Genomic DNA, 18,947 nt, shown 5'->3' with positions numbered 1-18,947 from the left:
GGGAGGGAGGGAAAGGGAACTGGGATGGATATATAAAATAAGAATATATATATTCTTGCTATATATTTATACGTGTGTGTGTGTGTGTGTGTGTGTGTGTGTGTATCCACTCACTTTCCTTGTTTCTTGACTGCAGATATAATGTGATCTCATGTTACTGTGTCTTTCTCATCACCGTGGATTGTGTCCCTTTAAACTATGAGCTAAATAAACCCCTCCTTTCTAAGGTTGCTCTCATTGGGATTTATTTGATTCTGACAATGAGAAAAGTAACCGATACAGAGAATTAGTACCAGAAGTGGGGTTGCGGATGTGATGAACCTGGTCATATGATTTATAGATCTTCTCAGTGGTTTGTGAGGTGAATGTGTAAAAATTTGGAACTATGGATTAGAGAAGACATAAATTACTATAAGCAGAGCTTGATGAGCCAGTCTGATGAGAGTGTGGAAGACCAGAATCCTGCTGGAAAAGTGGACAGTGAAGTCCTGGCTCGCAAGCTTTCAGAGGGTAATGAGGACTCTTCTGGGAACTGGATTTGGGGCCGTTCATGTTGCATTCTGGTAAATAATCTGGCTGACTTCTTCCTATCCTCTGGGATCTTGAGGCCAAACTCAAAAGTAATGGACCAATTTGTTTGGTGGGGGAGATCTCAAGAGAACAAAGCATGCAGGCAGTGCCATAGTCACTGGTCAGTGCTTTTGCCTAGGCCTACAGTGAGACCAGGACATTGAGCAGTAAGACAAGAAAAAATGTACAGTTGGGTGAGGAAAAGAAAGTGAGTTAAAGTTTCCGACAAGAAAGGCATGGCTAAAATATCTGAGATTAGCGCAATAAATGAGGAGCCTTGTACTTTGCGCTAGAGCAATAAGAAAGGGACCTTGAAGGCAAGAACTCATTCATCAAAGACTCCAACTTGGAAAAAACATCAATTCATTTGTGTGATGCCTAGTGTTCATTGTCAACTTGGCAGAATTTAGAATTAACTGGGAAATGACCCTCTGGTCATGTTTGTGAAAAATTATGCTGATTATGTTACTTGATGTAGAAAGGTTTGAGGTAAGCTATGATTCCGAGGCATGGAATCCGTGTAAGAGTGAAGAAATCCTGCTGAGTAAGTAGCATGCATGCAGCCATAGGCCTCCTCTTTTGACTATAGAAACAATGTGACCATTTGCTTAAACCTTCTAATGCCTTGACTTCCCCACAAGATAGACTATAACATCTAGCGTTGAGCTAAAATAAACCCTTTCTCCATTCTGTTGCTTTTGTCGGAGTATTTTATCACAGCAACACACATACACACACAAACACACACACACACACACACACACACACACACACACACACACACACACACACGCAAATGAATAAGATAAATTTCTAACAAGAGGCTAAACTGAGAATATCACCAAAAGGGTTCTCTGCTAGAAAACAACCAAGTAGGGAAGTAAGGAAATAGAAGGCAACAGAATGTAGCAGCAGCATCCATGAGTTGCTGGTTTTATGGATATGCAAGGCATAAGAGTGAAGAGGCCATGGAGTTTGTACCAAGGTCTGTAACAACACTGAGGGCAGACAATATACAGCAAGATTGGAATCCCTTCAAGGAGGCCCTGAGAGGCCACTGTGTGAAGCTGTGAAGGTGAAGTCTAACTCAGAGACCAGAATATTGGACCATGAGACATCCATTTAGGGAAGATTCAGAAATGAGTGAAATGGAGAGAGAGAGAGAGAGCCAGAGACCCAAGATCACTAGAGCCCAGAGGATGTCACTAAGATCCCTAGATGCCAGACATGGAGCTACAGGGTTGGTGTTTGTATGTGTGCATGCATGTTTACGTGTGTACATGTGCCCACATGAACATGTGCATGTGTAGATCCAAAGTTCACACCAGATGTCTTCTTGATCGCTTTCCACTTTACTTATTGAAGTATAAATAAATCTTGTTCTTGCCTTGGTCTTATGTTTCCTTGTTAGTTTCCCATTCCTCCCTTCTAGAATCGGAATGGCCCGTGTCTTATACACTGTAAGTATACAATTTGATTTTTTTTTATTCTTTAAGAACTCACCATTAAAAATTTTCCTTGGGTACTGGAAAGGACTTTGAGATTTGAGATTTTTGAGTAATATCAGAATTGTTGAGACTTTAGGAACTCTTGTGGATGCACTAAATATGTTCTGCCTTTGAGATAGACATGGCACTTTGGGGACCAGGGGTATGTTATGATTTAAAGTGGTTGTGTTTAGTTGTCAAGTTGATATAGGATAGATTTATGGTGGTTAATTTTTTGTTACCAACTTCGTTAGGTTATGAAGCATCCAGGAATAGATAAATCACTATGCATGTAAGTGTGACAGTCAGGGTCCAAATCCTCAGAACCCACACAAAAAAACCAGGCAGGCATGGTAGCCACCTGTACCCAGAACTTAGGAGGTAGAGTCAGAGAATCTCTGGGGCAAGCTGGCTAGCTAGGCTAGCTGGAATTGCTGAGCCCCAGGTTCAACAAGAGACTCAACAAGTAAAGTGGAGAGCAATCAAAAATGACATCTAATGTGAATTTGTGACCTACACATGCTCATGTACACATGGGTGCCCATATACATACATGCCACACATATACACATGCAAAGAAAGGAAGGAGGGAGGGAGGGTAGGAAGGAAGGAAAGAAGGAAAGGAAAGAGAGGAGCAGGGAAGGAAGGAAGGACGGAAGGAGAGAAACACCCAGGACATTGCAGATCAGGTGTGTTGTAAGGGAGTTTGCACCTGAGGAGAGTAGACCCACCTGAATGTGCAAGGCACCACCCCTAGGGCTCGGGTCCTGGACTGAATGATGGAAGGAGATGAGAAAGTTAGTAGAGCTCCATCCTTCATCTCTCTGCTCCTGACTGTGAACCTAATGTGGCCATCTGCCTCCCACTCACCTCACACTCCTGCGGCCACACCTTCCTCCACAGGATGGGCTGTCTCATTCCTCATCAGAAGTCAGAATCCACCCTCCTTCCATAAGGCGGCCATAACGAGAGCAGTACATACTTTTCCTTTCCTCCCCTGTTCTTCCTTTCCTTCCTTTCTGTGTCTGTTCCACCCCCACCACCACCCCCACCCCAATTTCGACATGTGCTGACTAATTGGAAGTTCATTTATTTTTTTCTATGATGTGGTCCTTTTCTGTTTGGGCTTGCGAGTGGACTGTTTTGTATCTGAGGCACAAAATTTCCACTAAGTGCTGACATCTATGGGAGAGTCGAATAACAAATGCTATTAGGGGGTGCCAATTTTACCCCTCAGATTTCACCGTAGTCATCACTTTTCCCAAGGGGTGTGTGTTCCAACTCATGGGCACCACAGATTGTACCAAATCCTATATATGTCGTTCTACCTGTACCTATACCTTTGGTAACAAATTATAAATCAGAAGGCAAGATAGTAACACTAACTGATGCTAAAAATAGAGTCATCACAACACTCTACTGTACAAAAACATCTAACATCTTTGTGTTACATTGGAGCCATTACCAAGTAAAGTTGGTGATACTGGACATAAGCATGGGGCATCATCAGTCTGAAAACCGGGAGGCTGCTAAGTGACTCTAGACAGGTGTGAACCCACCGCACAGGGAGATGAGTCACATCCCAGAGGGACAAAGCAGGACAGTGCATGATGCTCAGAATGGTTTGTGATTTAAAAGCTGTAAACCAATTTTGAACGTTTCCACTAGTATTTTGGGACTGCATTTAGCGTGGGTAACTGACAGGGAAGGAAGCACTTTGGACAACTACTGTCCCCATGTCCCCTTTCTGTGTTGACTTCGATCCTCTTTGTAGATATGCATTTCCAGCTCCATGGAGGCACAGACCTGGTAGGATAAAGCTAGAGCGGGCCCCTTGCCCCCATCCTGGGTACCCACACAGGCCTGATGACTCTATTGCTGCGCAGTGGTCCAGACAAGCTGGCAATGTGACATTCCCTGGAGCCTCAGGCCCCGATGACAGGGGAGAAAGCATGCTCAATGAAAAGGATCTCATAGGGTAGGAGTGTGAAGGAGGTTCATGCTTGGCTAGTGTAAGTGAATTTACACGTCCCCTACAAGGCCAGCCTAGAATGAAGGGGCCCTATGGCCTCTGGGTAGCCATGCATCAGCCGTGGGAACAGGTCCCACCTCCTGTAATAAGTGTGGTGTCCAGGAAGAAAGCACCTGGGCCATCAGGCAGAAACGGGGTTCTGCCCACCAGGGGGCAGAGGTGGTGCCTAAAACCAAGAGGGAGCTGCAGTGGAGGCAAGAGAGTGGAGGGTGGAGGAAGGGGACTAGGCAGATGGCTAGAGGTGAGGTCAGGGCCGGGAAACAGGGAGGGTGCGGGTCAAGTGGAGAATGGATGGGAGATCGGTAGGCAGGTGTGTGGGCGAGGGTGGGAAGGTGTCCCTGGCATTGGGTGAGAATGCATGGGTAGTCAGGATGGGCACAGTCTAGGCTGAGTGGTCCCTTCAGCCCCAGTCCACATCCCACACTAATGGGTGCAGTAGAGCACCCAGGCAGGTCAGGTGGTTTATAGGGGGTGATGTCAAGAACTCCTAGGCTGACTAGCAGCATGATCTGAAGCACAAGGGGCTGGGCTTGGGCTTAGAATCCTCATTCTGCCTCCTCCACCCGCCCCGCAGAGCACCACTGTGGAGCCTATCCCAGGGATAGGCCTCTGCTGAGAAGAGGTCTGAGGCTCTGCCACCTTCATAGAGAGTCATTGCGTCCTGCAAACAGCAGTCCCCCACCCTGCCGAGTCATCCCCTTATCTTTTCTCCCCACAGGCTTTCTGACTGGGCTTGGGACTGCTCAGACCCATTGTTGCTCCAAGAGTGTGGCCTCTGAACAGACACCATAGGAGACTTGGTGTGGGAATCGGACAGAGGAAAGGACGACCACCGTAGACTGCTCTGTGGCAAGCCCCTGGGGACCCGCACCTCAGCCTTCTGCACCACTGCAGAGGTGAAGTGGCTGGGAGAGTGGCCAGGAGAGGGACCCGGGTACCGGTGGCTCCTGCCAGCCAGGCTTGGCTGGGGAAGCTGCTGCCACTGGGTGAAAATACTTCACTTTGCTGTTTGGTTCTTTCCTCTGCTGGGATCCAGAAAACGCTGACTCTCCCTTCCATTGCTTTGCTGGGGGGGAGGGGAGGGGGTCATGCAGGAGGGAGCCACTCATGCCTTCAAGAGGAGCATATGATGCACCCCATCCCAGGAGCACCTGTTGGGAACAGACCCACCAGGTTCCAGGCACAAAAGGACTTACTGTTATCATGAAAAAAAGGAGCCGGGATCTTAACACCCCCAAATGTCTTTAAAGAAGTAATTGCTTGACTGCAATTATCTTAGGAGGCTTAACTAACCACATGGGTGCTTTTGAAGAATACTGGAGTTTAAAATTCCTCCCACGGCCCCCAAGGGTGGGGGCTCCCATGGGTGCCCGGGGGCTGCATCCAGGATCTGAGCTGTGGACAGGGCGCACTGTGTCCTGGAAGTGTGCCAGGAAGGCTTCTGCAAGAAGATGGCCCTGCCCAGGAGGCGGGTGGCCCCGTTGCCATGGATACCACCTCCTTGACTGCCAGCAGGGGAGCCAGGCACCTGACAGGGCTCAGCTGAGGTGCTGAGGAAGGGGCCAGTGGGGGAGGAGGAGAGAGCGGTTTTCTTGCTTTCCCTCTTGATAAAGGGGTTGCAGTCGTCCTCTTCAGGGACAACGAAGAGACACCAGGTGAAATGCAGAGCACAAGAGCTATGCTCAGCCCCTCATCACTGTCTCCTGTCGGGGCCATCCCCATGGGCCAGGCACCACTCATCTGATTCCCTAAAGGCTCGGGACTTTGAGAGAAATTCCTGGCCCTCTCAGAGGTGTGAGCAGGGCTCCCACACCAAGACACACACACAGCAGAAATAAACTTCCTGGGCCCCAGGGACGCCCTGCCCGACACTGTGTGGGCAGACACCCCGGAGATTCTAGGTAACAATTTATTTTTAAAGAATCGACCTGAAAACAATTAAATGCAATTTATGAAAACAGTAGGAAAAAGTGAGTGATGAGCCCAATTAGAAGCGTTATTTTAGGTGTCAGAATGGCAGCATCTTTGCACACGCTGGCATGCTGGGGTTCAGCTTCTTGCAGCTGTAGAAAGACAATCACCCTGGACCAGGCTGAGAAGGACTAGAAGGAAAACACCTTGGGGAGATGCTACCCTGGAATGGATTCTGCTTAGGAAAGGAAACTGAGGAACGTGTGCAAAACTCACATATCTCTGCTCAGACCTGTCTCTCTCCATGGCCACAGGCTAAAGAGAGCTTGACAAGGGCCCCCAGGGCAGGACAGAACCCTTCAAACCATGTTGACTCTGGGCTGCTCTTGGGAAGCTGGTGATGGGCTGATGTGCTCAGGTGTGGCAGATGCCCCTTGCGGGTGACCCACTGCCCGCCTTTGCACACCCATCTGCCATTGAGGGTGTGCCCCAGGGCTGACTCTGCAAGCCAGACAGAAATGCTTTGGCAGGCTGAGTCCAGCATTCATGGTCTCTCCAAACTCTTGCTTCCTTCCAGAAGGAACTCCTCTGCAGGTCAAGTGCTCCAACGAGAAGGAAGACATGGGTACACACAGCAGAAGTGAAGGAAGGACAGATGAGTAACAAATGACCAAAGCCAGCACCTTGAGCTTCTCCCTAAGGGATGAGTACCACGCTCATTCTTGCTCTACCAAAGGGAAACTGAGGCACGGACCAGTTTAATAGCTCCCTGCAGAGTTGGCAGGAACCGTTGTTCTGGGGCCATTTCTGCTGGTTCATGGCCAAAAGGATTAGGCACAGTCACCTCTCTTCAAGGCCTATCCCAACTTCCCCAGCAACTGGGCAGACAAGGCCAGGCTGGGGCAGAAGTCACATGCTATAGGTCATGAGTGGCAGTGTGGCACCTCTACATACCCTGATGTTCCCACTCCCTGGGGCAGCACAGGCGGGCTCCACTGCTGGCCTCATATGCTCATGTCCCACACAGGCGTGCCAATGCCGGAGCTTACCACTCAACAGGCTGGCTGCTGTGGGCGCCACGGAAGGCATCAGTCTGACACTGGGTTCTGGACAGTTTTCTATATGATTTCACCCTGGCTGGAGTCTCCCAGAGCTTTGCGGCTCCCTAGAGGCAGTGTCAGATGAAGACACTGCTACTCCTGTGATTCTAGTCCCCCAACGCCTGCCATGTCCCTGACGTTGCTCAGTGTGGGCAAGGGGTGAGCAACTTCTCCCCCTCACCTTCATCAGAGTAGGAATAATTGCTTTTTGCATTGTGATAGAGAACTTTGTCCACAGGTCCCAATTCCAGTGATCAGGACACATGCTGTGCCACAGCCAGGAGCTGTGGAGTCACTTGGAGTCCCAGGCCCTACTGAGCTCCACGCTCGGCTCTCCCACTGTGGGGCCAGGCCACCAGCAAGTCTGGGGGAGCTGGCCCACCTCTGCATAGTGAGCCCCATGGTGCCGTGTGGGTGGACTGGCACTGTCTTCTCCAGGGTGGATGGAGGGACCCTGGAGGGATATCACTCTGCCAAGCTCGGGGCTGAGTCAACCAACCTCCAGGCTCCACCCTTCTATTCCCATGCTTCAGGGCCCCTCTCCAGTCAGTGGAGAATCAGCCTGTGGGCCAAGCTGAGGGCTGGGCCAGACCCTGGGTGTCTGCAGTAGACTCCTCCTACCTGAGTCTGTGGGGATAGGATTGACCCCTCATGGCTCAGATGAGAGCTCTGACTTTCCAGGGAGCCCAGGATGACTGAGATGGGAGGCAGGGTCGTCCTCCATCAGCAACAGCCTCTTTTTGTATTGCTTCTGCCTTTCCTGGGGTCCCTGATGATAAAATGATGATGATGATGATATAGTAATATCAACAATAATCCTTCTTAGCTGGACATGCATCGCTTGGGTAGCCTCACTACAGCTAGCATGGTCAAGGGCTGCTGTGCTAGTTCTCAAACTGGCCCGGTGCCCTCTCAGCGGTGCTGACCCCACCTCCTGGCACTCACAGTGATGACGGACCATCACATTGCCCTCATCAAGCTCTCTGAGCCAGTGAGGTAAATAGTCAGACTTGGAACTCCCAGTGGTGAACCCATGGGGTAACAATTGCTGATCTGGGAAAGCTCGGGCCTCTGGGGCAGCACACAGAGCTGCCCCGTGGTCTGGAGTACAGATCTTTACCTGGGGGTCACCACCCCAAACGGAGCTGTGTAACTGAATGAGGAGGTTGTGATAAACCTGACACCAGTAAAAATCTTCCTGAAGGCAGTGACCAAAAATCAATTCAAAAATCAACGAGTGATTAATCAGGTGTTCCGGCAGTTTCGCAGTTCCAGTTTTGCAGACCATCACTGCTATCATGATCCCGAAGACAGAACACACAAGCTTTGCACTGCAAGTGTGGCCAGGCCATGTAGCACCCATGAACACTGCCTGAAGCACCCTTGCTTCAACTTCAGAACTTTGGGGTGCAGTGGATTGCTATGATTTCACTATATGTACAAAGTTTTCTGCTCATATGGGGAGCATAATAGTTTAATATCAGAGAATGAAGACTTTTAATATTTTTAAATGTCATTCCTCAGCATGTGGGCATTGATTATGTCGTGGGTTTGCATTGTGTTAAAGTGCTTGTTTTTAAACTCAATTATCTGAGCTATTGGCTTGCATTTCATAAAATATAGTTACAGAAGTTTTGGTGCCAAACCTACGCCTGCTGTTCTGTGCTGTATGCATTTATGGAAGCTGCAGTTGCAGCGCTGATGAATACAAAATCAAAATACCCATCAACTCTGAAGAGCCTGAAGATGCTTTGCATCCTACAGCATTGGTCACTCAGGCAAAATTTAGTTCTCTCTGCAAATAGATAAGCACATCCATTTCACCAATATGCAAATTTGCCTTCATCTTTAATAAGTGGTAAAGTTACACTTAAGCCAAAGAATAGTTTCAAAATAAATCTGTGGATTTTCAGTAAATGTTTGATCTATACAACTGTTTTGTGGAGCTTTATACCCAGGGTCATGTACAAATTTTTCAGATGACTTCAGGAGGTGTCACCATCCCTGACTTCAAGTTCTACTACAGAGCTATAGTCCTGAAAACAGCTATTGGCACAAAAATAGACAGGTAGACCAATGGAATCAAATCGAAAATCCTGATATTAACCCACACACCTACGGACACCTGATTTTTGACAAAACAGCTAAACTTATACAATGGAAGGAAGAAAGCATCTTCAACAAATGGTGCTGGTGTGTAGAAGACTGAAGATAGATCCATGTCTCTCACCCTGCACAAAACTTAAGTCCAAATGGATCAATGACCTCAACATAAATCCAGCCACACTGAACCTCTTAGAAGAGAAAGTGGGAGGTACCCTTGAATGAATTGGTACAGGAGGCTGCTTCCTCAATATATCATAGTAGCACAGACACTGAGATCGACAATTAATAAACGGGACTTCCTGAAACTGAGAAGCTTCTGTAAGGCAAAGGACACAGTCGACAAGACCAAACAGCAGCCCACAGACTGGGAAAAGATCTTCACCAACCCCACATCTGACAGAGGGATGATCTCCAAAATATACAAAGAACTCAAGAAACTAGTCACCAAAACACCAAATAACCCTATTAAAAAGTGGGGTACAGAACTGAAGAAAGAATTCTCAATAGAGGAATCAAAAATGGCTGAAAGGCACTTAAGAAAGTGCTCAACATCGTTAGCCATCAGGGAAATGCAAATCAAAACAACTCTGAGATACCATCTTACTCCTATCAGAAAGGCTAAAATTAGAAACACCAATGACAGTTTATGCTGTAGAGGATGTGGAGAAAGGGGAACACTCCTCCACTGCTGGTGGGAGTGCAAACTCATACAGCCATTTTGGAGATAAGTATGGCGGTTCCTCAGGAAAATGGGAATCAGTCTACCACAGGACCCGGCAATCCCCTCTTAGGCATATATCCAAATGATCCACATCCATGCAACAAGGACATCTGTTCAACTATGTTCATAGCAGCAATATTTGTAATAGCAAGAATCTGGAAGCAACCTAGATGCCCCTCAACTGAAGAATGTGTAAAGAAGACGTGGTACATTTACACAATGGAATACTACTCTGTGGGGGGGGGGGAATGGAATCTTGAAATTCACAGGCAAATGGATGGAACTTTAAGAAACCATACTAAATGAGATAACCCAGTCACAAAAAAGAGGACCTTAGTATGTACTCACTCATATATGGATTTTAGACATAGAGCAAAGGATCACCAGCCTATAATTCACACTGCCAGAGAAACTAGGATACAAGGAGGAACCTAAGAGATTCATACAAGGTCCCTCACAGGAGGGGAAAGGAACAGGATCTCCTAAGCATATTGGGAGGGGGGCAGTGAGTGGAAAGGGAGTTAGGGGAAAGAGAAGGGGAGAAGAGGAGAACATGTGGGACCCGGAAGATTGAGTCGGGGAAGGGAGAGAGAGAGAGAGAGACCTTAATAGAGGGAGCCATTACAGAAAACTGACTCTAGAGAAATGTCAAGAGACCTATAAGGGTGACCCTAACTAACAATCTGAGCAACAGTGGAGAGGCTACCTTAAATGCCCTTCTCTGATAATGAGATTGATAACTAACTTGTATGCCATCATAGAACCCTCATCTAGTAACTGATGGAAACAGAAGCAGACACCCACAGCCAAACACTGAGCCAAACCCTGGAATCCAGGTGCAGAGAGGGAGGAGTGATAAGAAAAGTGGTCAAGACCAGGCTGCAGAAACCCACAGAGACAGCTGACCTGGACAAGGGGGAGCAAATGGACCCCCAGACTGACAGCTGGGAATCCAGCATTGGACTGACAGACCCCATGAACATGGGTCTCAGTTTGAAGGACTGAGCAGTCTAAGGGACCTCTGACAGCGGAACCAGGATGTATCCCTGGTACACGAAAGCACATTCCCCATGGAGGATACTCCCCTAGCCTAGAGTCAAGAGGAAGGGCCTAGTCCCTACTCCAAATGACTTGACAGATCACCCTCCCGGTGGGGTAGGTGGGGAATGGGACTGGAGGGGAGGTCAGGGGGCATGGGAGGGAGGGAGTGAGAGGGTATTGAGATTGATATGTAAAATATGAAAAAATATACATATATAGCCAGAATTTTAAAAATCAAGACAAAAAAAATTTTTTTCAGGTGAAAAAGAATTATAAGTAGAAAGAGTTTCGGAAGTCCCGACATAGATGAAGCAAACTTTCTAGCAATGCACACCCATGTGCTCACAGTCACTCACCTGCATACACTGGACACCTTCTATGGTAGGAACTAGCACATGCATCGTGGGCCCTGATCTCCCCTGACACCAAAGAGCCATCCACAGCTCTTCCTCCCTCTTCTGCTGCAGGGAAAGTCGCTGATGGTTTGGTAATCCAGCACTTGCATTTCTGTTGCTGTTTAACCTAACCAAAGCTTTGGTGCTGATGAAATGAATCTCAGAGGAGAAGAAAAAACATTTCCCATTAAAGCCACTGAAAAATTAATCATTCCATCACCTCCACCTGCCTGGAGGGCTGAGTTTGCTTCTTTGCAACTGCTTCAGCTTCCTCCTCAGTCCCAGGACAGGCCACTGCACGGTGGGATGCACTGGTGACAGGCAATGAATACTCAAAGCCTTGTGATTCTTGGATGTGCACTCAGACCTTTATCTATAAGAATCCTAGCCAATGTGCTCCCTAAGGCAGCTGTCATGGGAGCTAAAAACACAGTTTTCAAGGGGTGGTGAAGGGCCCAGTGATATGCCCTGGGGTCCCATTCCCAACCAGGGAACAGTGCAGTTCTTGCATGCTTTGAGGTCAGGTGCTGACCCCTCCCATGTTGTAATGGCTACAAGAATGCTGTAAAAGTTGCAGGCCTTCCTTCTACTTAAAAGTGATGTGGGGGGGTAATCCTGTCTATCTTCAACTCCCCAACTCTAGGGGAGGGCAGACAGAGAATTGAGGATGGAATCCTCCTGGGCACCAGGCCCTACCCTGGATGAATAGTTCTAAGAGATCCACAGCCTCTGTACCCATAAAAACCAGGCATATAAGGGAGGGACCAGGCCAGGCTATGCAGGAGGGACCAGGCCAGGCTATGCAGGAGCTGGCTATGCAGCTCCTTCTAGGTGACTCTTCTGCCCATGGCTTCACTGCCATAGTCAATAGCCCACAAGGTCCTAGCTATTCTGCCCCTTCTAGGGTTCAAGCAAGTTCTTTTAGCCAGGTGTTCCTGCCTCTCACTTGGAAACAGTCAAACCTATTCCAAAATCAAGCTCCCAGGTGGTTCTGCCTCCCTGGCCCTGTCCATGTGGCAGAGGAGGGCTCTGCAGGGCCGAAGGGAACATCACACAAGGCATGGCCGCCTGGCTAAGGAGCATATGTACTGAGCCCCACTCCTGATCTCCTTGCCTGCCCTTGATCCAGGTCCACTTCTCTCTAGAAAGCATGGAGCTGCCAGTGAATGGGGCCACTGAGCCTGGGGCCTGGTGTAGAGACCACCCCCTACCCCCAGGATTCTAGAGTCTTTAGCTTGAGAGCTAAAGAGTCCTCTTGAGAGCATCCTTGGATGTTCTCTGGTGCTGTGGATTTAAATCCCAAGCACATGCTCCCAGGGTCACTGCTGGACTAGGTGCCAGGCTGCTTAGGGCAGGCAGTGAGCCAGCAGCCCCAGCGTTCCTCCTGGGCCACAGTGACTGCTGACATCCACCAGGTGCATGCTGTAGAGGGCACCTGGATTAGTGGCTTGTCTGACCCAAGCTCTGAGCCAGTACCAGGAACCTCAGCTACGGCAGGGCCAGTGGGAGGAACCTGTTTATGCCACACCAGGCTGCAAGTCTCCAGGCAGAGAACAGCAGCTAATGTTCCCAAGGAAACTTCACCCATGATTCTCCAAACACCAGCCATGGGTGGGCTGTTTCTCATCCTCTCTGAATCCCTGGAAGGATGTGTTTCCATTCTGAGGGCCATGGGGTATCCTGGGAAGTAGAAGTGGTCTTGAGTCTGGAGGCTGGGATGGCCCTTGGCCACAGATAGGGGACTCTCTTCTGAGGAGGGTTGCCAGAGACACAGTGAGCCATTCCTGCTGACCAGGAGAGGGACATGGCTTCCGGTGCTGTCTGCTATGGGAATGTGACCACGGCTGACTGAGCTTGCAGCCGGAGCTTCATCCTCATCCAAAGGCAACAGTTAGCTAAATCTCTGATTGCAACTTGCCTCACCAGCCTACCTGTATAGAAGGCTAGCTTTTCTTTCTTGACGTCCATGTTGGTGGTATGCCCCTCCCCACTCATCCTCTCCATTATGAATAAGAAACCAAACCAAACCAACCAACCAACCAGCCCTGATTCTCCACTTCTGCACACAGAGATTGGAGGAGGCAGGGAATACCTTAGGCTGCCATTTATCATTGCTGTGTGTCTGCAAGCAAAAATCAGGGTCTTGCCTGTGGGGTTGGGTTGACCATAAAACCCACATGGAAGGCTTGGCTTGAAGGTAAACTCAGTACTCAATCAATGGAATCCATAAGCCAGACCTCAAGTAAATGCTCAATAAATATCAGCCTGTGCCCCAGGAGGCGCTTATCATCAGTGGAAAGTGTCGAAGTGCCAGCCTCACAGTGACTGGTGTGTGGCAAGCAGCAGGTTCTGAGTAAGAGGACCCATGTTCTCCTGGGATTGGGGGGGGCGTCTACCCAGCAGGGGTTCTCTGCCTTGTCGAGGGCTATCTATTCAGCTGGGGTGAGGGTAACTTCTCCCTCAAGCCTCTGGGCTGCGATGGATGATGGAGAGCTGAGGCTGGAGTGGAGCTGGGAAGGCAGCTGAAGTGGGGGGGCCAAGATGTCTGACCACTGGGAGAAGACAGAGCTCTAAGCGTCTGCTCAGATGTGATCAGGACGGGCTCAGTGCAGCATGGGGACCACAAGAGCCACCTGCTGTCACCCCCAGGGGCTGTACTGCACACAGAGTGTCAGCAAGTGACCTGCTGGCTCCTGAGCTCCAGAGAGGCCTGGGCCCTGTGAGAAGAGGGCAGGTTCACTCTCCACAGACCCTTCTGCAACCCCCCTCCTTTGCCAAAGGAAACATTTCTAAAGTAAGATGTTTGTTTTTTTCTAAAAGCTTCAAAAGTATTGTTTCTGGGAGGAATTTGGCAGCTGAGCTTGTGAACTTCTAGAGGGGCCTCTGTGTGATAAAATACAGCCAGGAGGCACAGCTGACCGGGAACTGCGGGCTGTCATTCAAAGCACATGGTAGACAAGAGGGACGGAACTGCCGGGTCCCCAGCCTGCTCAGTCACAAGCTTGCTCAAGAGACTGGGGGGGGGGGGGGCGTGACTCTGAGCCCAGCTCTGGGTGGCAAAGCCCAATCAGCAGAGCCAAAGGAATCTTTGAAGATGCCCCAGATGTTTGCAACAGGAGATGTAAGTAAAAAGCCCTTGTGGCTTTGACCTCACGGGCTTAATTCCTGCAAAGAGTCCCCTGGAGACCCCACCTGGGGAGGGGTGGCTTGGGCTCACAGCCCTGGCCCATGTTGGTTCCAGTGTGGGCTCAGCACCCATCTGGTGTGTTCTCTAGCCTGTGAGGTGAGGTGGTAAGAAGGACAACATAGCATAGTGCATTCCCAGTGAAGGTGGGCATGGCCCTTGTCATTCTCCTCCCCAGAGATCAGGGCTCCACAGCCAGGCTTTCATGTCAACCAACCCTGTGGAGTGGGCCTCTCCTGGGTGCTGAAGGCTTCTGGGGCCTCTGGATAATCCCAGACATTCTTGGCTGGGGTGAGAAGGGCCTAGAAAATGAAATGAATAAAGCCCAGCTTTGAGTTTTCTCTGAGTATGCTTCCAGTAATCATTGTCTGGGAATAGTGGGAGACCTGTGCTGAATGTGACACCTTTTCAGAGATTGGGGCTTCACATAGAATAAAGGAGAAAGCTGACTAGTGTGGGGATCTTTTTCTCTGTCTCCTGTTCCCAAGGTGAGCTCCCACTTCCACAGTGTTCTGGTTCACTATGGGCCCAAGCCTAAGGGGGCCAAGGACTGTGAACCAGGAGCACTGAAACCCTGAGCCAAACACTTTTACTCCTAAGTTGCCCCTGTCAGGCATTTTGCCACAGAGACCAGAAGACAACTGTCACAGGAAGGTAGCTGTGGGGATCAAGTCATCCATGTGAGTGTCCTGGCCATACGTTCAGAAGCCTTGGAATTGGCTTATGGGAGGGATGTAAAGAGCTGGGAGATGCACACTAGAAAACACGAGTGCTGTAAGCAGAGCTCAGTGGGTGGTTCTGGTGGGAACTGGGGAGAGAAACTTCCAGTGGATTCTAAGAGGGAGGCCATTCTCCTTGGGTTCTAGCAAAGAATGTATCCTCACTTTATTCATGTCCAAGACACTGATGTAAGCTGGCTTTAAAGGTGACAAACAAACCTGGCAATAAGGCATTCAGGCTGTGGCATGTTTACTGGTGGCTGCTGTAGTCAAGTACATAGTGAGAATTATTGGTCAGAAGCTGGGAATGAAAGTTCATGGCCTTGCAAGATGGCTCAGTGGATAAAGGTGTCTGCTGCCAAAATTGAGGACCTGAGTGTGGTGGATTGAAAGAAAGTGGCACTGTTAGGAGGTGTGGCCTTTGTTGGAGGAAGTGTGCCACTGTGGGGGCGGGCTTTGAGGTCTCTTTTCTCAAGCTTCCTTCAGTGTGCGGTCAGTCAACTTCCTGTTGCCTGAAAGATGTAGTGCTCTCAGCTCCAGCACCACATCTCCTGAACACCGCCATGTTCCCAGTCATGACGACTCCGGGCTGAACCTCTGACACTGTAAGCAAGCCACCCCAATTAAATGTTTTCTTTTTAAGGGTCACTGTGGTCATGGTGTCTCTTCACACCAATAAAAACCTTAACTAAGACACTGAGTTTAATCCCTGGGACCTGCATGATGGAAAGAAACAATTTCCACAAACACACCATAACATGCACAACATAACACCCATGAGTATATACACACATACACATGCAAGTAAAGTTTTAAGTGTCAAAAACTTGTGGTTTTCTCAAAAAGAAGCATCTGTAAATTTGGGGTCAAGGATAATATGGCTACTGAAAAGATTAGGGCCGTGAAAAATGCTTCAAAAACTTTAGGCTGAGGCAGTAGGCCATCGCTAGAATCAAGACTGTAAAGGTTTGAAAAGCCGTTTTAAGTGAAGAGCCTCCGCACACCTTACTCACACAGGGTTGTCTATACAGACATGTTTGCTTGCATCCAGAAGCTAAGGCACTCCAAGGCAGCTAAGGCCGAAGGGGCAGAGGACTTTGGTGTTGTCCACACAGTGCTGGTTTTTCAGGCATGCAGAATACAAACAACGTGGAGACATGGAGACTTCCAAAATAAAAGCCCAGAAGACAGGCAATGTGAGGTTGAGGTCCCCTGCAGGCAGTCCTTGAGAAGGTGACGTGAACGTGGATGGAGCAGGCACCTCCAGACAACTATAGATACCAGGAGTGTGGACTGTCTGCCTAGGGAAGCCATCAGCAACTAACCCCGGCTTTCCTGTATCCATACATAAGGGATACAAAATCTGTACGGGTGGGAACTCATACCATGCCCCACATGACAGACAACGGGTCTAAGGGCGTGCTGGGTAGTTTTACATCCATTTGACATAAACTAAAGTTGCCCATGAGGAGGAAACCTCAATTAAGAAAATACTTTGATAAGATCTGGCTATGGGAAAGCCTGTAGGGCATTTTCTTGGCTAGTGATTGATGGGGAAGGGTGATGCCATCCCTAGGCTGGTGGTCCTGGTTTGTATAGAAGTAGACTGGACAAACCATGAGGATCAAGTCAGTGAACAGCATCCCTCCTGCCTCCCATTTCCTGTCCTGACTTCTTGAATACAAAATCCTTTTCTCCCCAACTTGCTGTCACCATAGGGATTTCATGCAGCAATAGCAACCCTTACTAATACAAGGGCTTCAGGGTTTGCCCCACTGGGTTGTAGATTTGTTTTAGAACTGTGCCTTCTTTCTGTGCATGCTTTTCTCCCTTCGGAATGGAAACGTTCATATCGTTTATTCTTAGATTTTCTCTTTTCTTTTGCAGGTGACCATGTCTAAGAGTTTGTCTTGACTCTCAGAGGAGACTTTGAGTTTGGATCTTGGACCAGTGCCAGAACGATTAAGACTATGGAGACTCTGGGAGAAGGACTGAGTGCACTCTGCGTTGTGAGATGGACATGAATCTTCTAGGGGCCGAGGATGGAATGCTAAGATTTAGCAAGATGTGTTGTGTCTATGCTGTTTGCTTTTTGTCAGTTTGACCCAAGCTGAAGTCACCTGAGAAGAGGAAACCTCAATAGAGAAGATTCCTCTGGCCAGGCGTGGTAGCACATGCCTTTGAACCCAGCACTCTGGAGGCAGAGGATCTTTGTGAGTTCAAGACCATCATGGCTACAAAATGAATTTCAGGACAGCCAAGGCTATTACACAGAGAAACCCTATCTTGGAAAAACCAACCAAACAAAAGACCAAAATAATAATAATAGATATAATAATGATGATGATGATAATAATAATAATAATAAAGCCTCCATCATATTGGCCTATAGGAGTCTGTGAGGCACTTTTTTTAAAATTAATGGCTGATATGGGGGGCCAAGTCAACTGTAGACAGTGCCATCCCTAGGCAGACGGTCCCATGTATATACGAAGTCAGGCTGAGAAGCCATGGGGAGGAAGCTAGTAAGCAACATCTGTCTAAGGTCTCTCCTCTAGGCCCCCTCCTTGAGTCCCTGCCCTGGGTGGTCTCTCCTCTAGGTCCTTGGCCTGGGCAGTCTCTGCCTCTAGGTTCTGGCCTTGAGTCTCTGCCCTGGCTTCTCTCATTGATAAAAGTACAAGCCAAATAAACCCCTTCCTTGCCAAGTTCGACCACGGCATCTGAGAGCAAACTAGGACAAGTGTCGGGTTGACAAGGACTAGACTTTGGTTTTCTTGACTGTCAATCTGATTGGACTGAGGTCTCAGGGATTGGTACAGTGTACCTCTGGGTGAGTCGGGCCGGCATTTCCAGAGGGAGAACAAAGGAGGAAAATCTGTGAATATGGGGCACACTTCCCAAGGCTGGAACCCTGGGGGGAGTAAGGGGGGGTAGAAGAGGGAAAGAAAGACAGAAGCTGACATGTAGCCCCCTCCACCCCCTACTCTGCCTCTGCCTCCATCTCCATCCTCTGGCTGCCATGTTGTGAGCCCGCTCTGTCCCTCGTGCTCTCCCCTTCATGGTGCACTGGCACTCATCTTTCCCGTGCGTGTGCGTGCGTGCGTGCGTGCGTGTGTGTGAGATATGTATTATATATGTGCCTCTGTGCATGTATGTATCTGTGTAAGTGTACATAGTATGCATATGCATGGGGTATGTGCCTCTGTGTCTGTGAGAGAATATACATAATACATGTGTGTATGGAGTGTGTGCCTCTATGTGTGTGCAGTATGCATGTGTATAGGGTATTGCCTCTCTCTCTCTCTCTCTCTCTGTGTGTGTGTGTATAGCCTGCATGTGTATGGAATATGTGCCTGTGAGTGGGTGGGTGTCAGTGTGTGTATATGTATGAGGGAGAGATAGAGAGAGAGAGTGTGTGTGTAGTATTCATGTGCATGAGGTGTGTGTTTGTGTGGGAGTGCTCTTGTGTACATGTGCAAAGGCCAAAGGAAGGCATTGGGTCTCCCTCTATCATTCCCCATCTTATCCTTGTGGGGCAGGGACTCTCCCCAGATGTGGAGCTAGGCTAGCCACCGGGAAGACCCAGCATTCCTCTTGCAGATGTGTTCAGGACCTGGCCTGGGTGCTGGCTGGGTCCTCCTGCTTCTGCAACAAGCACTCTTGGCCAATGAGCAGTCTCTC

The sequence above is a fragment of the Phodopus roborovskii genome, unplaced genomic scaffold, assembly GCF_943737965.1.
Source record: "Phodopus roborovskii unplaced genomic scaffold, PHOROB, whole genome shotgun sequence".
Lineage (NCBI taxonomy): Eukaryota > Metazoa > Chordata > Mammalia > Rodentia > Cricetidae > Phodopus > Phodopus roborovskii.
Note: the sequence above shows the minus strand (reverse complement) of the source record.